This window comes from Tamandua tetradactyla, chromosome 6 (assembly GCF_023851605.1).
Source record: "Tamandua tetradactyla isolate mTamTet1 chromosome 6, mTamTet1.pri, whole genome shotgun sequence".
NCBI classification, from domain to species: Eukaryota; Metazoa; Chordata; class Mammalia; order Pilosa; family Myrmecophagidae; genus Tamandua; species Tamandua tetradactyla.
The window spans coordinates 63,327,714-63,346,594 of record NC_135332.1 but is presented as its reverse complement, the minus strand read 5'-3'; the positions used below and the strand labels follow the sequence as shown (position 1 = coordinate 63,346,594).

The following is an 18,881-nucleotide window of genomic DNA, read 5'->3' as shown; positions in this document are numbered from 1 at the left end:
GGTGTGAGATATGGGTCCTCTTTCATTCTTTTGTATATGGATATCCAGTTCTCTAGGCACTATTTATTGAAGAGACTGTTCAACCCCGGTGAGTTGGCTTGACTGCCGTATCAAAGATCAGTTGTCCATAGATGAGAGGGCCTATATCTGAACACTCTATTCGATTCCTTTGGTCAATATATCTAACTTTATTCCAATACCATGCTGTTTTGACCATTGTGGCTTCATAATATGCCTTAAAGTCAGTCAGTGTGAGACCTTCAACTTCATTTTTTTTTCCTCAGGATACTTTTAACTATTCGGGGCACCCTGCCCTTCCAGATAAATTTGGTTATTGGTTTTTCTATTTCTGAAAAGTAAGTTGTTGGGATTTTGATTGGTATTGCATTGAATCTGTAAATCAATTTAGGTAGAATTGACATCTTAACTACATTTAGTCTTCCAATCCATGAACACGGTATGCCCTTCCATCTATTTAGGTCTTCTGTGATTTCTTTTAACAATTTCTTGTAATTTCCTTTGTATAGGTCTTTTGTCTCGTTAGTTAAATTTATTCCTAAATATTTTATTCTTTTGGTTGCAATTGTAAATGGAATTCATTTCTTGATTTCCCCCTCAGATTGTTTGTTACTAATGTATAGCAATACTACAGATTTTTGAGTGTTGATCTTGTAACCTGCCACTTTGCTGTACTCATTTATTAGCTCTAGTACATTTTTTAAACTTTTTTTATTAATTAAAAAAATTTAACAAAGCATTAAGATATCATTCCATTTTACATATACAATCAATAACTCTTAATATCATCACGTAGTTGCATATTCATCATTTCTTAGAACATTTGCATTGATTTAGAAAAAGAAATAAAAAGACAACAGAAAAAGAAATAAAATGATAACAGAGAAAAAAAAAGATTATATATACCATACCCCTTACCCCTCGCTTTCATTTACCACTAGCATTTCAAACTAAATTTATTTATTTATTTATTTTACTTTTTTTATTAATTAAAAAAAATTAACAAACAAAACATTTAGATATCATTCCATTCTACATATATAATCAGTAATTCTTAATATCTTCACATAGTTGCATATTCATCATTTCTTAGCACATTTGCATCAATTTAGAAAAAGAAATAAAAAGACAGCAGAAAAAGAAATAAAATGATAATAGAGAAAAAAAAAGACTATACATACCATACCCCTTACCCCTCTCTTTCATTTACCACTAGCATTTCAAACTGAATTTATTTTAACATTTGTTCCCCCTATTATTTATTTTTATTCCATATGTTCTACTCTTCTGTTGATATAGTAGCTAAAAGGAGCATCAGATACAAGGTTTTCACATTCACAGAGTCTCATTGTGAAAGCTATATCTTTGTTCAATCATCATCAAGAAACATGGCTACTGGAACACATCACTACATTTTCAGGCAATTCCCTCCAGCCTCTCCACTGCATCTTGAACAACAAAGTGATATCTACTTAATGCGTAAGAATAACCTCCAGGATAACCTCTCAGCTGTGTCAAACTAAATTTATTTTAACATTTTTTCCCCCTATTATTTATTTTTATTCCATATGTTCTACTCTTTTGTTGATATGGTAGCTAAAAGAAGCATCAGACACAAGGTTTTCACATTCACAGAGTCTCATTGTGAAAGCTATATCATTGTTCAATCATCATCAAGAAACATGGCTACTAGAACACAGCTCTACATTTTCAAGCAGTTCCCTCCAGCCTCTCTGCTACATCTTGAACAACAAGATGATATCTACTTAATGCATAAGAAAAACCTCCAGAATAACCTCTCAACTCTATTTGGAATCTCTCAGCCATTGACACTTAGTCTCATTTCACTCTTCCCCCTTTGATCGAGAAGGTTCTCTCAATCCCTTGATGTTAATTCTCAGCTCATTCTAGGGTTTTTCTCAGTCCCTTGATGCTGACTCTCAGCTCATTCCAGCATCTCTGTCCCACATTGCCAGGAAGGTCCACACCCCTGGGAGTCATGTCCCACGCAGAGAGGGGGAGGGTGGTAAGACTGCTTGTCATTTTGGCTGGAGAGAGAGGCCACATCTGAGCAATAAAAGAGGATCTCTTGGGAGTGACTCTTAGGCCTAAATTTTAAGTAGACTTGACCTATCCTTTGTGGGGTTAAGTTTCATGTGAACAAACCCCAAGACTGGGGGCTCAGCCTATAGCTTTGGTTGTCTACACTGCTTATGAGAATATCAGGAATTCAACTTGGGGAAGTTGAATTTCTCCCCACTCTCACCATTCCCTGAAGGGGGCTTGCAAATACTTTTCTAGTCACTGATCAAATCACTCTGGGATTCATCGGGGCATCACTCTGGACAAACCAACAAAATCTCATGTCCTACCTGAGATTCCAAGTACTTATGACATTCAATCAAACTATCTACATGAGTTATATTAGGAAATGCTCTAGTCAAAATATAAATTTTGTAACAAACATTTTTTGCTTTAGTCTCACGCATAAGGTGACATTTTGAAGTATTAATTATCATCTATTTTCAGCACCCTGCAATAATGACATTCCTTTGTTCTTCCTCATGCAAAAACATTTTAAAATTTGTACGTTGTACATTTCACTATTATTGTACACCTAGGCATTCCTAGATTATACCATCTCGATCTTTACCATCTATCTTTCTTTCTGATTTCATTTATGTCCCCAGCCCTCCTCCCTCTATCATTCTCACATGCAGCTTCATTCAGTGTTTTAACATAATTACATTACAGTTAGGTAGTATTGTGCTGTCCATTTCTGAGTTTTTATATTCATTCCTGTTGTACAATCTGTATCCCTTCAGCTCCAATTACCCAATATCTCACCCTATTTCTATCTCCTGATGATCTCTGTTACCAAGTAAATATTCTAGGTTTATTCACTGATGTCAGTTCATATCAGCGAGACCATCCAGTATTTGTCCTTTTGTTTCTGGCTAATCACACTCAGCATAATGTCCTTAAGGTCCATTCATGTTGTTACATACTTCATAACTTTATTCTGTCTTACAGCTGCATAATATTCCATCTTATGTAAATGTCACAGTTTGTTTAGTCAACTGTGTGTTGATGGAGATTTTGGCTGTTTCCATCTCTTGGTAATTGTTAATAATGCTGCTATTATATATATGATTTTTTTTTTTTTTTTACATGGGCAGGCACCGGGAATCGAACCCGGGTCCTCGGGCATGGCAGGCAAGCACTCTTACCTGCTGAGCCACCGTGGCCCGCCCATCTGCTATTATATATAAACATTGGTGTGTAAATGTCCATTTGTGTCCTTGGCCTCGTGTCCTTTGAGTAGAGACAGCATATAGATGGGTCCTGTTTTTTAATCCATTCTGCCAGACTGTGTCTTTTGATTGTGAGAGTTTAATCCATTAATATTCAGTGTTATTACTCATGGGTAGTACTTTCTTCTACTATTTTGCCTTCTGGATTTTATATGTCATATCTAATTTTCCTTCTTTTTACCTTTACTCATAGTCTTCCTTTCTACAGTCTTCTCCACACCTCTCTCTTCTGTCTTCGTATCTGTCTCTAGTGTTTCCTTTATTATTTCTTGCAGAGCTGGTCTCTTGGTCATAAATTCTCTCAGTGATTTTTTGTCTCAAAATGTTTTAATTTCTCCCTCATTTTTGAAGGACAATTTTGCTGGATATAGAATTCTTGGTTGGCAGTTTTTCTCTTTTAATAATTTAAATATATTATCCCACTGTCTTCTCGCCTCCATGGTTTCTGCTAAAAGATCTGCGCATAGTCTTATTGGGCTTCCCTTGTATGTGATGGGTTGCTTTTCTCTTGCTGCTTTCAAAATCCTCTCTTTCTCTTTGACCTCTGACATTCTGATTATTAAATGTCCTGGAGTGTGTCTATTTGGGTCTATTCTCTTTGGGGTACGCTGCACTTCTTGGATCTGCAATTTTAAGTCTTTCATAAGAGTTGGGAAATTTTCAGTGATAATTCCCTCCATTAGTTTTTTCCTCTTTTTCCCTTCTCGTCTCCTTCTGGGACACCCACAACACGTATATTCGTGCGCTTCATATTGTCTTTCAATTCCCTGAGTCCCTGCTCATATTTTTCCATTTTTTTTCCTATAGTTTCTGTTTCTTGTCAGATTTCAGATGTTCTGTCCTCCAGTTCAGAAATCCTATGTTCTGTCTCTCGAAATCTACCATTGTAGGTTTCCATTGTTTTTTTTCATCTCTTCTACTGTGTCTTTCATTCCCATAAGTTCTGTGATTTCTTTTTTCAGACTTTCAGTTTCTTCTTTTTGTTCTTTCCTTGCCCTCTTTATATCCTCCCTCAATTCATTGATTTGGTTTTTAATGAAGTTTTCCATGTCTGTTCGTACATTCTGAATTAATTGTTTCAGCTCCTGTATGTCATTTGAATTGTTGGTTTGTTCCTTTGACTGGGCCATATCTTCAATTTTCCTAGTGTGATTTGTTATTTTTTGCTAGCGTCTAGGCATTTAATTACCTTAATTAGTTTATTCTGGTGATTGCTTTCACTTCTTTTACCTAGGGTTTTCTTGCTGAATGAATTTGTTGTCTGTCTGTTCTTTGACATTCCGTACAGCTTTATCTGGACCTTTAGCTTAAGTTTTGTTTGACAGAGGAGAATTTTTCAGTTCTTATTTTCTTGTTTCTTCCCCTGCCTTTCCCACACACACACTTAGGAGGGTCTACTTAGATATTATAGACCCCAGACAGATTTTCCCCGACCAAACCGGCCTCCTATCAGGAGGAAAGAGTCACCTGCGTCGGTTTTCCCTGAGGGTGAGACCCAGCAGGTTGAAAGACTTTCCTGTGAAGTCGCTGGACTCTATTTTTCTTATCCTGCCCTGTGTGTGGCGCTTGTCTGACTGCAGGTCCCAGCAGCATAAGGTGATGTGGTACCTTTAACTTTGGCAGACTCTCCCTGCTGGGGGCATGGTGGAGACAGAGGAGAGTTTGTAGGCTGGTTTTAATGGCTTCAAATTACCAAGTCCTGGGGTCTGAATTCCTTGATGGAGGGAGTCCACCTTAGTTGGGCTCCACCCCTACCGTGGGGAAGGCACAGGCTCCAGACAAGCCCCCAACAGAGCTCACTTCTACCTATGCCTGGGGCAGTTGCAGCCTGAAAAGTCCTGCCGCTGTATCCAGAAGCAGTCAAGCCTTTGTAGATACACAGCCACAAAAACCTCTGTTTCCTTTTTTTTCCCCCCTTTTTCCATCAACCTTTCCCCCTTGGCACTGGAGCAAAAATGCGCAACCTCCGCCTTGACCAGGTTCGCCTGAGCTGGGGGCCTAGTTTTAGTAGTCAGAATTTGTTAAGTAGTTCCAAAATTGGCGTTTGATTGTGCCCAGTCCCTGCTGCTCATAAAGTCCTTTCCTTTCCCCTCTGGGAAGCGGTCTGTGGAGGAGGGGCACTAGCTGCTTGCAGCTCTGGGAACTTGCGGTTCTGGGGGGTGCTCACAGCCGGTCCAGCTGGTCCAGACTGGGGTATGCTGTGTGTCTGGTCACTGACGTGGCCCCAGGAGCTGTTCTGTACTGTTTCTGGTTATTTAGTAGTTGTTCGGGAGGACAAACTAAAACGTGCACGTTGTTAAGCTGCCATTTTGACTCAAAAGTCAGCTCTAGTAGTTTTGCTGTGGATTTTTCAGGGTTTTCAGCATATAGTATCATATCATCTGTAAGCAGTGAGTGTTTTACTTCTTCCTTTCCAATTTTAATGCTTTGTATTTCTTTTTCTTGTCTAATTGCTCTGGCTAGAACTTCCAACACAATGTTGAATAACAGTGGTGACAGTGGACATCCTTGTCTTGTTCCTGATCTTAGGGGGAAAGTTTTCAGGTTTTCTCCATTGAGGATGATATTAGCTGTGGGTTTTTCATATATTCCCTTTATCATTTTAAGGAGGTTCCCTTCTATTCCTATCCTTTGAAGTGTTTTCATCAGGAAAGGATGTTGAATTTTGTCAAATGCCTTTCTGCATCAATTGAGATGATCATGTGGTTTTTCTTCTTTGATTTGTTGATATGGTGTATTACATTAATTGATTTTCTTATGTTGAACCATCCTTGCATACTTGGGATGAATACTACTTGATCATGATGTATAATTCTTTTAATGTGTTGCTGGATTCGATTTGCTAGAATTTTGTTGAGGATTTTTGCATCTATATTCATTAGAGAGATTGATCTGTGGTTTTCTTTTTTTGTAATATCTTTGTCTTGTTTTGGTATGAGGGTGATGTTGGCTTCGTAGAATGAATTAGGTAGCTTTCCCTCCTCTTCTATTTTTTTTAAGAGTTTGAACAGGATTGGTGCTAATTCTTTCTAGAATGTTTGGTCGAATTCACATGTGAAGCCATCTGGTCCTGAACTTTTCTTTTTGGGGACCTTCTTAATGACTGATTTAATTTCCCTACTTGTGATTGATTTGTTGAGGTTGTCTATTTGTTTTTGAGTCAAAGTTGGTTGTTCATGCCTTTCTAGGAAGTTGTCCATTTCATCTACGTTGTTGTATTTATTAGCATAAAGTTGTTCATAGTATCCTGTCATTACTTCATTTATTTCTGTGAAGCGGTGGTTATGTCTCCTCTTCTGTTTCTGATCTTACTTATTTGCATCCTCTCTTTTCTTATTTTTGTCAGTCTTGCTAAGGGTCCCATCAATCTTATTGATTTTCTCATAGAACCAGCTTCTGGTTTTATTGATTTCCTTAATTGTTTTCATGTTCTCAATTTCATTTATTTCTGTTCTAATATTTGTTATTTCTTTCCTTTTGCTTGCTTTGGGGTTAGTTTACTGTTCTTTCTCTAGTTCTTCCAAGTGGACAGTTAGTTCCTCGATTTTTGCCCTTTTTTTGATATAGGCATTTAGGGCAATAAATTTCCCTCTTACCACTATCTTTGCTGCGTCCCAGAAGCTTTGATATGTTGTGTTTTCATTTTCATTTTCCTCAAGATATTTACTGATTTTTGTTGTAGTTTCTTCCTTGACCCACTGGTTGTTTAAGAGTGTGTGGTTGAGCCTCTGCATATTTGTGAATTTTCTGGCGCTCTGCCTATTATTGATTTCCAGCTTCATTCTTTTATGATCTGAGAAAATGTTGTGTATGATTTCAATGTTTTTAAATTTATTGAAGTTTGCTTTGTGACCCAGCATATGGTCTATCTTTGAGAATGATCGATGAGCACTTGAGAAAAAGGTGTATCCTGCTGTTGTGGGGTGTAATGTTATGTAAATGTCTGTTAAGTCTAGCTCATTTATTGTAATATTTAAATTCTCTGTTACTTTACTGATCCTCTGTCTACATGTTCTGTCCATTGATGAGAGTGGGGAATTGAAGTCTCCAACTATTATGGTAGATGTGTCTATTTCTCTTTTCAGTGTTTGCCTCATGTATTTTGGGCATTCTGATTCGGTGCATAAATATTTATTATTGTTTTGTCTTCATGCTGACTTGTTCCTTTTATTAATACATAGTATCCTTCTTTGTTTCTTTTAAATGTTTTACATTTGAAGTGCAATTTGTTGGATATTAGTGTAACTACTCCTGCTCTTTTCTGACTGTTATTTGCATGAAATATCTTTTCCTAACCTTTCACTTTGAACCTGTTTATCTTTGGATCTAAGTTGTGTTTCCTGTAGACAGCATATAGATGGGTCCTGTTTTTAATCCATTCTGCCAGTCTATGTCTTTTGATTGGGGAGTTTAATCCATTAACATTTAGTGTTATTACTGTACGGGTAGTACTTTCTTCTACCATTTTTCCTTTTAGATTTTATATGTCATATCTAATTTTCCTTCTTTTTACCTTTACTCATAGTCTTCCTTTTTACACTCTTCTCCATACCTTTCTCTTCTGTCTTTTCGTATCTGTCTCTAGTGTTCCCTTTAGTATTTCTTGCAGAGCTGGTCTCTTGGTCACAAATTCTCTCAGTGATTTTTGTCTGAAAATGTTTTAATTTCTCCCTCATTTTTGAAGAACAATTTTGCTGCATCTAGAATTCTTTGGTTGGCAGTTTTTCTCTTTTAGTAATTTAAATATATCATCCCACTGTCTTCTCGCCTCCATGGTTTCTGCTGAGAAATCTATGTGTAGTCTTATTGCGTTTCCCTTATATGTGATGGATTGCTTTTCTCTCACTTCTTTCAAGATCCTCTCTTTCTCTTTGACCTCTGACATTCTGATTAGTAAGTGTCTTGGAGTATGTCTATTTGGATCTGTTCTCTTTGGGGTACGCTGCACTTCTTGGATCTGTAATTTTAAGTCTTTCATAAGAGTTGGGAAATTTTCAGTGATAATTTCCTCCATTAGTTTTTTTCCTCCTTTTCCCTCCTCTTCTCCTTCTGAGACACCCAATGCGCTTCATATTGTCATTCAATTCCCTAAGTCCCTGCTCATATTTTTCCATTTTTCTCCCTATAGTTTCTTTTTCTTGTCAGATTTCAGATGTTCCGTCCTCCAGTTTAAAAAACCTATGTTCTTTCTCTCGAAATCTACCATTGTAGGTTTCCATTGGTTTTTTCATCTGTTCTGCTGTGTCTTTCATTCCCATAAGTTCTGTGATTTGTTTTTTCAGACTTTCAATTTCTTCTTTTTGTTTAGTCCTTGCCTTCTTTATATGCTCCCTGAATTCATTGATTTAGTTTTTGGTGAGGTTTTCCATGTCTGTTCGTATATTTTGGATTTATTGTTTCAGCTCCTATATCTCATTTGAATTGTTGATTTGTTCCTTTGGGCCATATCTTCAGTTTTCCTAGCGTGATTTATTATTTTTTGCTGATGTCTAGACGTTTAATTACTTTAATTAGTTTATTCTGGAGATTGCTTTTACTTTTTTTACCTAGGGTTTTCTTGCTGGATGAATTTGTTGTCTATCTGTTCTTTGACATTCGGTTTGGCTTTTTCTGGACCTCTAGGTTAGGTTTTGTTTAACAGAGGAGAATTTTTCAGTTCTTGTTTTCTTGTTTCTTGCCCTACTTGTATAGTGCCTTTTCCCCCCCATCATTAGGAGGGTCTGTGTAGGTATTGTAGACCCCAGCCGGATTTTCTCAGACCAAACAGGCCTGCTGTCAGAAGGAAAGAGTCACCTGCTTCGGTTTTCCCTAAGGGTGAGACCCAGCAAGTTGATAGACTTTCCTGTCAAGTCTCTGGACTCTGTTTTTCCTATCCTGCCCAGTAATTACATTATTTTTTACGAAAAAGAAAAAATAGTCTTTTGTGATGATAAACGCAAAGCTATATCGTGACATTGTGAACCATTGATTATAGATTTGGGATGATTATGTGGTATGTGAATGGGTAATATATAAATAAAATTGCATTAAAATAAAAACAAAATGAGTTAAGAATACAGCAAATATGGTTACAAGGTTTGCCTTTCCACTGATTATATTCTTTTTTTTCCCATATTTATACCTCAGTTGTATTTTTTTGGGCTTTTTTATTTTTTATTTAAGAATATAAACTGTACAGTTGGAACCACCATCAATTGTATTTTGATACTCTTCTGTTTATTTTGAATACAATCTTTTCTGATATCTATTCCAATGAATTTAAAGTACATAGTAATCTCAGAGTATGCAGTACTTAGCTGTAAATGCAACACTGCTAAAAGAACACAACATATTAAAGGACTACGACATAATAAAATTCTCTTTTTTCAGTCTTTTAAACTATTTTTTCCCGTGTAAGCCAATGTATAATATTTTCCATTTGAGTTGTATGTGCATATAAAGCAGATACATTTTTCAAAGTGAGCAAAAGATGAAACAGTATACATTGTCCTTTCCAGATATAATTAAATTTTTAGAGGCAAAGTTGCCCAAAAGGGAGCAAAAAGTTGATTTCCTCATGAAATAACCTAGCTAAAGAAAAATTAAAAGTAATGTTAAAGATTTATACCATGAACCACTCTCTTTCCTATCCTTTTAATATACAAGTGTACACTCTAGACTTGTGTGAATCAAAATACTTTCAATCAGGTGTGTGAACTCCAATGACTAGGGGGTATGTGATCTAATAAAAGGCTTTGAGGTTAAAAAAGGTGGTTGTATAGGTGAATAGAGGATATTTGTCCATCAAGTTACACATATCGACTTAAGAGGTAGATTCTTTAAAAGTCTCATTGGGCTCAGGTTTGACTTGGGCCTGGAAGAGATGTTTTAATTATTTAATTAACGTCATTATTATATGTTATAATTTATAAGATTATATGTTAAGGTTAAACACTGAAAAGAATTGATTGCTACGAAACATATTTTGTGGTTCTACTATTTTGTTTGTTCCAGTATTTTTGTAATTGGGGCAAGAGAAGAGGTCCAATTTGTTTAAGAACATTTAAGACACCCCATAAGCTGTCTGAATCAAAGATTTTTATTAATTCTTCTGCAAACATAACATTGATTTCCATGCAATTATTTTTTAAGATAAGAAACAACAAGTCATTTGGAAAAAACGTTGTGGTCTTGAGCTATGAAACATTACACACTGAGCGAAAAACCTAGAACATCACTGTAAAGATGTTAATCATTGCTGGCCTGCAGCAATGAATGGATGCAGCTTTACTGTGACTTCTCCAAAAATGCTTTGCAGCGCCTAACACACTGCTGGTATATAGTCTCAAGATCAGAGTCATTCCCATAATAGGAACTGTGCTGGTTTGAAAGGATGTATGTCCCCTAGAAAAGCCGTGTTTTAATCTATATCCCATTTCACAAAGGTAGAATAATCCCTATTCAATACTGTATGTAATTAGATCATTTCCCTGGAGATGTAACCCAGTCAAGAGTGGTTGTTAAGCTGGATTAGAGGAGATGTATCTCCATCCATTTGGCTGGCTCTTGATTAGTTTCTGAAGTCCTGTAAAAGAGGAAACATTTTGGAGAATGAGAGTGATTCAGAGAGAGCAGAGCAGAATGACATAGCCATGAGCAACAGAGTCCACCAGCCAGTGACCTTTGGAGATGAAGCAGGAAAATGCCTCCTGGGAGCTTCATGAAACAGGAAGCCAGGAGAAAAAGCTAGCGGATGACACCATGTTCGCCATGTGCCCGTCCTGGAGAGAGGAACCCTGACCATGTTCACCATGTGCCTTTCCAGATGAGAGAGAAACTCTGACTGTGTTCGCCATGTGCCCTTCCACTTGGGAGAGAAACCCTGAACTTCATTGGCCTTCTTGAAGCAAGGTATCTTTCCCTGGATGCCTTTGATTGGACATTTCTATAGACTTGTTTAGTTGGGACATTTTCTTGGCCTTAGAACTATAAACTAGCAACTTACTAAATTCCCATTTTTAAAAGCCATTCTGCTTCTGGTATATTGCATTCTGGCAGCTAGCAAACTAGAACAGAGATCTTCAGTAATAAGTTGTTTTTGTGGATCATAGCTCCCAAGTAGGTTAGTTTTTGCTTTGCAGTTTTGAACATTACTACCTTTTCTATTCACATCTCTCAGATTGCTTTCATCTATACACTGTATATAGTAAAGTGTGGCAAAGTCTTCTTTGGTAACATGCCTGGCATCATGATTCATAGGAATATCATGTTTCTTCATGCAGTTTTGCCCTCAATAGTCAGAAGGGTTTACTATCTTATAATTGAATTATTTGTAGTACTGTCTATACTCCAGTTATCTGAAATATTTTGATCAGGTACAAGTTTTCTGAAAACTGCCTCTGCAGTGGGTGACCAACAGATGTTACCCAGACATGCAAACAGCGCCGACTTGGGCGACTGCTCTGCCATCTTCTCAGGCTCAAAGAGAATAACAGAGTCCACTAATTATGTTCTTGAAGGGACACTTTTACTTTGTGCTTGGTATGTTGAAGTTTGAGAAGATTCTGCAAGGAAATGAAAACTTTCCCTTTTTCTAAAGCATATCAGTTCCCAAAGTCACCCGGGTTTGGAGACCTTTACGTCCTCCACCCAGTCCATCACACCACTACTGTGGAGTTGTCCTTTGAGTGGCTGTGCTAACTGTCCCCTTGGTTCTGTTCCCTCTGGTCATCTCCCTGATCCAACCCCCTTCACCTTCGTCTACACCCCTGCTCCAGCCTGTGTGGCCTCCCTGACTGCAGCCTCTCCTCAGTGGAATCCAGTCTGCATATTGTTGCTAGACTTTGTCTTTAAAGCATTTCTGTCAAATGCTTTATTTCTGATTGAAATTTGAGCCTCGTTGTATCTTTATATTCACAGAAAGAAACTCCAAAAACAGTTTTGAAAAAAGGAAGTACCCCTTTTATACCAGAGTAGCACATTCACATCTATAGGCAAGTCTGACTCAGTTCACTGACACCCTAGAAATTTCTTCTCTAGTCCTGATTGCACATCTCGTGGTGGTCTGTGAATACTGGAACACAATATTTTTTCAGACAAAGCAAGCATAAAGTCACTTTGACATCTTTTTGAAATGCTAAGAAAAGCTGAAGAAAGTTACTTTGTGGAATTCACCGCTTTTTCAATTCTGTAATCAGTTGATAAGAGCACCCTCCCTGTGGACTCTTAACAAGTTTCATCTTCACTTTGTCAGCAGAAGAACATGGATTATCTATCTCTCCCTTATTAATATTAACATTTAATGATGTACATTACTCTCTTGTGAGGCTCAGTTTCAGTCTTTTGGCATCATTAGAAGTAACCTTGAAACTTTTTGGTTAAATCTCTGTGAGATAGATATCTAACTTGCTTATTAAGGTGATATTTATTTGCTGTGTTCCTTTTATTAGTTAAGTTTCATCTTATAAGAATATGGATAAAATTATTGATTTATTAAAAAGAATATTTTAACTCTATCCTAGACTCAGAAGTGTAATTTACCTTCTTCAACTAACTTGTGCATTTCATTTCTTCAACTTACTTTTCAAGGAGAAACATTCCTTTCTACTTATTCCAGAAAAGAGGCTGTGCTGCCAGGTATTTTACTGGTAGAATCCCCTTTTAGGTGATATTCTCTCCATCTGCTTGAACAATATCAGTCTTTGCTGCTTAAGTCTTTTGAAGGCAGGTAGCAATTAATTAAAGTTTGTTTTTTTTTTGGTAATCTCTCAAAAGTGCTAAATATTTCTCTCAGTTTATCTCTCTCGACTAAAAATTCAGTGGCCTTTCAAGTTCTGTTTCATAAACATATACTGAATGCATATTCCAAGGCACTTTTTTTCCTCTTGTGCTGTGGATATAAACGTGACTGTTATGTGGCCACTTCCTTCACAGAGCTCATAATTTAGTAAGAAAGACAGATGAGTAAATAAGTAACTACGAGCCTGCTTGATAAATACCACGTTAGAGGTTATGAACAGAGTGCCATGGGGAGCACCAAGGAGTGATTGATACAAGGGAAGGGGGACAGGGACAGGGATCAGGAAAGACTAAACAGCAGAAGTGACATTTGAGTTGAGCCTTAGGGGATGAATAGAATTTTGCCAGATGGACAAAAGAGTGGGGGTGGGGACACTCTAGACTCATACAAAAACACAAGGGTGTGAAAGTTTGTGCCTTTGTCTAAGTTCTGGTGGGCAGTCTGTGGGGCTGCTTTTCATAGGGTATGGAAGCCCTGGTGGGGATGTTGGGAGATGTGGCTGCAGGGGACACATTGTAAGGCTTAAACTTGATCTGCAGCTTTTAGGGAGTCGTGAGTTTTAAAGTTTTAAAATAGGGAAATGACATGGTAAGAGAATTCTGGTAGCAGAATATAAGATGATTTGAATGAGGGTGACTGTGGGAATAAGAAGACCAGAGTGGAGGCTGTGGCTGTGGTCTGCAGGGGAGATGATGAGGTTCTAAGCCAAGGCAATACCAATGGATTTGAGGCCTTCGTAATTGATGAGCTGTGGGAGACGGGGCAGAAGAGATGGCTTACCCAAGCCATCTTGGGTGACTTGGGGTCTTGGTGATACTCCTAATTAAAATAGTGAGTGTGGGAGAAGAAACAGCTAAAGGGGTGGAAGCAATGAATATGATTTTGAGTATGTGGAATTTGGCACAGAAAACCCAGTTGCAGATTCATAGTTTCCTAATGAAAAGCCATCCATGTGGCGATAGAGCTTGTTGAAAAAAAATCATGGGTAGAGGTTCATTTTTAAGACTTCAACACAGTGGTTTTCATTCAGAATGAGGGGTGGGAAGATATGCCTCTCCTGAACTTTTATGTGTGGGGTAAATTATATATGTACTATTCTTTCCCTCACCCCCAGGTTCTTATATTGCCCTGCTGGAGGAGCAAGCCTCCCTCACATCCTTAGTTTATATTTCACCACCACTATCACTCATAGAAATGCGCCCTACTCTCATATGTATTGGGGCATAAAAAATGTTTATGCAGTGTTAGCATCTGTTCTTATGGCCTGAAACCACTGGAACAGATAAAAATGACTCGGAGACAAAATAGTGAGAAGAGAAATTCTAAACAGCAATCCTGGGGAACACCAACATTGAAGGGGCAGGTGGAGGAAGAGGTACCTGCAACTTGCAGAGACGGAACTGTCAGGAGGAGAGAGTAGTGTGAAGAGAGCCAAGAGAGGAGTGGTTTTCATGGATAAGGACAACAAGTCCTAGAAGAGGAGCAGGGTGAAAGCTGGGAAGAGGTTTTGGCAGTCTTGGGTGCCGTGATCATAGGTGAGTTGAGTGAGAGCAGGCTCAGTAGAGTGATGAGCCAGATGTAGGATTGCAGTGGATAGTAGAATGAATGGGGTAGGGAGATGTCAGGAAGTAGACCTGGAGAGCTGACTTGATCTTTAGGGAAGTTTGACTATGAATAGAAGACAGAGTTGTTGCTTGAGTGAAGGACTTTAGGATGGGAAAGATACTAGTGGACAGGTAAAATTGTGAGGTTCTGGGAAAGGGTGAGGATGAAAGAGGTTAGGAGAACACATGGAGGCTCCTTGTGGCTACCTACTTCCAGTGATTTCCTCTCTGTATCTAGGCACATTCATGGGACTCATTCTCTACTCTGGAGAGGCAGTTCACATATTTACATTTTCTTCCCAATGCCTTCCCATCTCTTCCTCATGTGGCCAAACCGTACCCGTTCTTCAGAGCTGTCTTGGATCTCCTTACCTTTAGGAAACCTTCCCTGAGATGATGGAAGAAAGGTGCATCAGGTTACAAGTTGATCAGAAGATGTAGGTTCAACCCTTAGCTCCGCCACTGAGTATATGACCTTGAGAAAGTCAAATGATACCTCTTTACCTTGGTTGTCTTGTCAACAATACCCACCCTGACTTACAAACAGGCTTGTTTAAAGATTCAAGTAAGTTACTATTTGTGAAACACCTTGGAAATTACAAAACACGGCACCAATGCTTGATGTAATTTCCTGACTACTTTTCCTGTTGATTTTGTTCGTTTATGATTTTTGCTGAAGAAGTTAATTTATTCAGTTTTTTTTCACTGCCTTTTATAATAGGCACTGAGAATATAGTGTTGAATATGACAAAGTCCCTACCCTGCTAGAGTTGATATTGTAGCATAGGAGACAGAAACTAAACAAATATGTAGAATATCCAATAGTTTTAAGTGCTATGAAGAAAAATCTAGTGGGTTAAAGAATTACAGGGAAGGGTTTTATTTTCTATACAATAGCCAGGTAAAATCTCTCTGAGGAGCTGACATTTGAGCAGAGATTGAATAAAGGAAGGGAAAAGGCTGCCTGGCCTTGTGGGGGAAGAGTACCTTGGCCAGAGAGGAAAGGAGATGCAAAGATGAGCTGGGATTGTGTTCAGTGGGTTCTAGAGACATCAGGGAGGCCTGTATGCTTTGTAAAGTTATAGTGAAGATGTTGTACTTCATACTAAGGGATGGAGTGCTCTGGGGAGGTTTTTAGTAAAGAAAGAACAGGACCAGATTTAATTAATCGACTAATGTGGTTAAAAAGCACATTAACATAAAATTTACCACTTTAAAATGTTCACTTCAGTAGTATTTAGGACGTTCATGGTGTTTTGCAACCATCACCACTGCCTAGTTACAGAACATTTCCATCACCTCAAGAGGAAACCCTGTTCTCATCAGCAGTGACTCCCCAGTCCTCCTGCCCCCAGCCCCTAGCAATCCCTAACCTGTTTTCTGTCTCTAAGGAGTCGCCTGTTTGACCAGATTTAAAAAGAAAAAACAAAAACATTTTTATTGTGAAATATAGCATCTATACAAAATAAAAACAGAAAAAAGCAATAGCTTTCAAAGTATATCTGAACAAGCAGTTACAGAACAGATTTCAAAGTTTGATAATGGGTTACCATTCCACATTTTCAGGTTTTTTTCTTCTAGCTGGCTGCTCTAAAACACTGGAGACCAAAAGAAATACCATTATTAAGATTCAGCAGTCATAATATTTGGAAACGACATATCAGATAAAGCCCTAGTATCCAGAATATATAAAGAGATTGTTCAACTCAACAACAAAAAGACAGACAACCAATTACAAAATGGTCAAAAGACCTGAACAGATACTTCTCAGAAGAGGAAATACAAATGGTCAATAGGCATATGAAAAGATGCTCAACTTCCCTGGCTATTAGGGAAATCCAAACCAAAACCACAATGAGATATCAACTCACACCCACCAGAATGGCCTTTATCAATAAAACAGAAAACGACAAGTGCTGGAGAGGATGTGGAGAAAGAGGCACACTGATCCCTGTTGGTGGAAATGTCAAGTGGTAAAACCACTTTGAAAGGCACAGTTTGGCAGTTCCTCAGGAAGCTGAATATAGAATTGCCGTATGACCCAGTAATACCATTACAGGTATATACTCAGAGGACACGAGGGCAAGGACATAAACGGACATTTGCACACCAATGTTTATAGCAGTATTATTAACAATTGCCAACAGATGGAAACAGCCCAAATGTCCATCAACAGACGAGTGGCTAAACAAGCTGTAGTATATACATATGATGGAATATTATACAGCTGTAAGACAGAATAAAGTTACGAAGTATATAATAACATCGATGGACCTTAAGGACATAAAGCTGAGTGAGATTAGCCAGAAACAAAAGACAAATACTGTATGGTCTCACTGATATGAACTGACATAACTGAATAAACTTGGAGAATTTCAGTTGGTAACAGAGACCATCAGGAGACAGAAATAGGGTAGATATTGGGTATTTGGAATTAAAGGGATTCAGATTGTGCAACAGGACTGATTGTAGAAATTCAGGAATGGATAGCACAATAGTGCCTATCTGTAATACAATAATGTTAGAACACTGAATGAAGCTGAATGTGAGGATGTATAGAGGGAGGTGGCCTGGGGGCACAAATGAAATTAGAAGGAAGGATAGACGATAAAGACTGAGATGGTATAATCTAGGAATGCCTAGAGTGTGTAATGATATTGTTTAAGTGTACAAATTTAAAAATATTTTGCATGAGGAAGAACAAAGGAATGTCAATATTGCAGGATGTTGAAAATAGTTGGTAATTCATATTTTAAAAATAACTTATGTGTGAAACTAAAGCAAAAAAAAATATTTATTTGGTACAAAATTTATATTTTGACTAGTGCATTTCCTATTATAACTTACGTGGACAACTTAGTTGAACACCATAGTACTTGGAACCTTGAGTTGGGCGTGTGATTTTGTAAGTTTGTCTAGAATGATCTCCTGATGAAACCCAGAGTGATTTGAACAGTGAATAATAAAGTATTTGCAAAGTCCCCTTGGAGGAATGGTGAGAAAGGGTGAAAATTCAGCTTTCCCAAGTGGAGAATTCTTGATACTCTCACAAGCAGTGAGAACAACCAAAGCAATAGGCTGAGCCCCCAAACTTGGGGTTTGTTCATGTGAAACTTAACCCTGCAAAGGATAGGCTAAGCCTTCTTGAAATTAGGCCTAAGAGTCACCCCCAAGAGAACCTCTTTTGTTGCTCAGATGGGACTTCTCTCTCTCAGCCAACATGACAAGCAAACTCACTGCTGTCCCCCTCTCTATGTGGGACATGACTCCCAGGGGTATGGACCTTCCTGGAAATGTGAGACAGAAATCCTGGAATGAGCTGGGACTCAGCATCAAGGAATTGAGAAAACCTCGACCAAAAGGGGGAAGAATGAAATGAGACAAAGTGTCAATGGCTGAGAGATTCCAAACAGAGTTGAGAGGTTATCCTGGAGGTTATTCTTAGGCATTAAAATAAATATCACCTTTTTAGTTAAGGTGTAATGGAGAGGCTGGAGAGAACTGCCTGAAAATTTAGAGCTGTGTTCCAGTAGCCATAGTTCTTGAAGATGATTGTATAATGATATAGCTTTCACAGAGTGACTGTGTGATTGTGAAAACCTTGGATCTGATGTTCCTTTTTTCTAATCGACAGACAAGTAAAACATATGGATTAAAAATACATAAATAATTGGGGGAAAAACTGTTAAAATAAATTTAGTAGATTGAAATGCTAGTGATCAATGAAAGGGAGGGGTAAGGGGCATGGTATGTATGAATTTTTTTCTGTTTTCTTTTTATTTCCTTTTCTGAATTGATGCAAATGTTCTAAGAAATGGTCATGATGATGAATGTATAACTATGTGATGATATTGTGAGTTACTGATTATATATCAAGAATGGAATGATCATATGGTAAGAATGTTGGTGTTTATATATTGTTGTGTTTGATAAATAAAATAAAAAATGAAAAAAATTCAGCAATCATACTTATTATTAAATACTATCTTCTCTATTATAACTCCTCCTTCTTTGGTCCTTCTCCCAGTCTTTAGAGATACAAGGCCTATGCTCATTCTCACTTTTCCATGTCAAAAGGGGCGTTGATAATATAGGACAGGGGGATGAAATTGGTTGATGTTCTTCAAGAATATCAGGGCTTATCTGGGTTTCAGGACTTATCTGGCC

General features: G+C 37.8%; 1 protein-coding gene and 1 pseudogene across 3 annotated transcripts in view; one reads left to right on the top strand and one right to left on the bottom strand.

The window, feature by feature from the left end:
- STX8 (syntaxin 8) overlaps positions 1 to 18,881 on the top strand; it is a 302,127-nt gene that overhangs the window by 51,621 nt on the left and 231,625 nt on the right. The gene's annotated exons all lie outside the window — the stretch shown is intronic.
- Positions 10,599 to 11,780, bottom strand: LOC143686087 (low molecular weight phosphotyrosine protein phosphatase-like; annotated as a pseudogene).